The sequence below is a fragment of the Aplysia californica genome, unplaced genomic scaffold (genome assembly GCF_000002075.1).
Source record: "Aplysia californica isolate F4 #8 unplaced genomic scaffold, AplCal3.0 scaffold00166, whole genome shotgun sequence".
NCBI lineage: Eukaryota > Metazoa > Mollusca > Gastropoda > Aplysiida > Aplysiidae > Aplysia > Aplysia californica.
Genome location: NW_004797436.1, coordinates 1298694 through 1302100, shown reverse-complemented (window position 1 = coordinate 1302100; position 3407 = coordinate 1298694). Strand labels below are relative to the sequence as shown.

Here is a 3407-nt window from a genome sequence, read left to right as displayed (position 1 = left end):
GGCTTGTGTGTGTGTGTGTTTGTGTGTGTGTGTGTGAGTGTGTGTGTGTGTGTGTGTGTGTGTGTGTTTGTATGTAGATGAGTGGTGAGAACACATGTCAATGACGTGTATGTGTGTACGTGAGTGTATACTTGAGTGTGACCGCCCCTGAGTACTGTGTGTGTGTGTTTGTGTGTGTGTGTGTGGGTAAGTGTGTGTGTGTACGTGAGCGTGTATTGCCAGTGTGTACGTGAGTGTGTGTGTACGTGAGAGTGTAGGTCAGTGTGTACCCACCAGGTTCTACAGGATGATGAAGTGTGTATGTGAGTGTGTATGTAAGTGTGTACGTGAGTGTGTATGTGAGTGTGTACGTGAGTGTGTTTGTCAGTGTGTGTGAGTGTGTATGTGTGTGTACGTGAGTGTGTATGCGAGTGTGTACATGTGTGTGTATGTGAGTGTGTACGTGAGTGTGTGCGTGAGTGTGTACGTGAGTGTGTTCGTGAGTATGTACGTAAGTGTGTACGTGAGGGTGTACGTAAGTGTGTACGTGAGTGTGTATGTGAATGTGTACGTGAGTGTGTGTGTGTGTGTGTACGTGAGTGTGTATGTGTGTGTGTGTGCGTGAGTGTGTATGTGAGTGTGCACATGAGTGTGTATGTGAGCATGAGTGTGTAAGTGAGTGTGTACGTGAGTGTGTACGTGTGTGTGTGTGAGTGTGTAAGTGAGTGTGTATGTGTGTGTGAGAGTGTGTACGTGAGTGTTGTGTATGTGTATACGTGAGTGTGTACGTGAGTGTGTCTGTGTGTGTACGTGAGTGTGTATGTGTGTTTGTGTACATGAGTGTGTATGTGTGTGTGTGCGTGAGTGTTTATGTGTGTGTGTACGTGAGAGTGTATGTGAGTGTGCACGTGAGTGTGTATGTGAGTGTGTATGTGAATTTGTACGTGAGTGTGTACATGAGAGTGTACGTGAAAGTGTATGTGAGTGTGTATGTGAGTGTGTACATGAGTGTGTACGTGAGTGTGTACCCACCAGGTTGTACTGTATGATAAAGTGTGTGTGAGTGTGTGCGTGAGCGTGTACATGAGTGTGTACCCACCAGGTTGTACTATATGATGAAGTGTGTACGTGAGTGTGTATGTGAATGTGTACGTGAGTGTGTACGTGAGTGTGTATGTGTGTGTGTATGTGTGTGTGTATGAGTGTGTACGTGAGTGCGTGTGTGTGTGTACGTGAGTGTGTATGTACGTGAGTGTGTATGTATGTGAGTGTGTATGTATGTGAGGGTGTATGCGAGTGTGTATGTATGTGAGGGTGTATGCGAGTGTGTACGTGAGGGTGTATGCATGTGAGTGTGTACGTGTGTATGTGTACGTGAGTGTGTATGTGAGTGTGTATGTGCCTGTGCACGTGAGTGTGTATCCACCAGGTTGTACTGTATGATAAAGTGTGTCTGAGTGTGTGTACATGAGTGTGTGTGTGTCTGTACGTGAGTGTGTATGAGTGTGTGTGTGTGTGTACGTGAGTGTGTACCCACCAGGTTGTACTGTATGACGAAGTGTGTGTGTGTGTGTGTGTGTGAGTGTGTACGTGAGTGTGTGTGTGTTCGTGAGTGTGTATGTGTGTGTGTACGTGAGTAAATGAGTGTGTGTGTGTGTGCACCTGAGTGTGAGTGTGTATGTGTGTGTGTACATGAGTGTGTACATGAGTGTGTATGTGTGTGTACGTGAGTGTGTATGTGTGTGTACGTGAGTGTGTACCCACCAGGTTGTACTGGATGATAAAGTGCTTGTGTGTATGTGAGTGTGTATGTGTGTGTACGTGAGTGTGTATGTGAGTGTGTATGTGAGTGTGTATGTGAGTGTGTATGTGAGTGTGTATGTGTGTGTATGTGAGTGTGTATGTGAGTGTGTACGTGAGTGTGTATGTGAGTGTGTATGTGTGTGTACGTGAGTGTGTACCCACCAGGTTGTACTGGATGATAAAGTGCTTGTGTGTATGTGAGTGTGTACGTGAGTGTGTACGTGAGTGTGTATGTGTGTGTACGTGAGTGTGTATGTGTGTGTACGTGAGTGTGTATGTGAGTGTGTATGTGAGTGTGTATGTGAGTGAGTATGTTTGTGTACGTGAGTGTGTACGTGAGTGTGTATGTGAGTGTGTATGTGTGTGTACGTGAGTGTGTACCCACCAGGTTGTACTGGATGATGAAGTGCTTGTGTCCCGCCCAGAAGACAGACAGGACAAACTGCGTCTCGTTCGTCTTCTTGTTCTTGCTCTCCCTCACCAGGTAGTCGCCGTCGCTCACCAGCAGTCGCTGGACCTCCTCCCTCGGCAACACGCCGTGGAACCAATCGGCGTCCGCCATACGAGACTTGGCCTCGTTAATATCCAGATCCTGGGGGGATAGATAGACAGACAGACAGACAGACAGACAGACAGACAGACAGACAGACAGACAGACAGGTAGGTAGGTAGGTAGGTAGATAGGTAGGTAGGTAGATAGATAGAGACAGAGAGAGACAGAGAGAGTCAGACAGAGAGAGACAGAGAGAGAGAGACAGAGAGAGAGACACAGAGAGAGACACAGAGAGACAGAGACAGAGAGACAGAGAGAGACACAGAGAGAGACACAGAGAGACACAGAGAGACAGAGAGAGACACACAGAGAGACAGAGAGAGACACACAGAGAGACAGAGAGAGACACACAGAGAGACAGAGAGAGACACACAGAGAGACAGAGAGAGACAGAAAGGCAGAGAGAGACAGAGAGAGACACAGAGAGACACAGAAAGACAGAGAGAGACACAGATAGACAGAGAGAGACACAGATAGACAGAGAGAGACAGAGAGACACAGAGAGAGAGAGACACAGAGAGACAGAGAGAGACACAGATAGACACAGAGAGACACAGAGGGACAGAGAGAGACACAGACAGAGAGAGACACAGAGAGACAGAGAGAGACAGAGAGAGAGACACAGAGACAGAAAAAGACAGAGACAGAGAGAGAGACAGAGAGAGAGACACAGAGACAGAGAGAGAGACAGAGAGACAGAGAGAAACAGAGAGAGACACAGAGACAGAGAAAGACAGAGACAGAGAGAGAGACACAGAGACAGAGAGACAGAGAGAGACACAGAGGGACACAGAGAGACACAGAGAGACAGAGAGACAGAAAGACAAAGAAAGACACAGAGAGAGACAGAGAGATTCAAAAATTCAAAATGATTTATTGATTTGAAAGGCCTTTGGCCCATACATCCACATATTTTAACATATGGTTCGGCAATTACATACATTGGTGCAGCACATTGGATGTTTAACATAAATTGGACATGTACGCCCACATACACGTATGCACGCACGCACGCACGCACGCACGCGACGCACGCACATACACTCATACACACTCCTGCTCACACACATAC

At 47.1% G+C, this 3407-nt stretch overlaps 1 protein-coding gene across 1 annotated transcript in view; it reads right to left on the bottom strand.

Annotated features, from left to right (window-relative positions):
• The window catches only part of LOC101852019 (cilia- and flagella-associated protein 221), a gene marked incomplete at its 3' end in the record, with an annotated part of 36877 nt that overhangs the window by 5857 nt on the left and 27613 nt on the right, over window positions 1–3407 (bottom strand).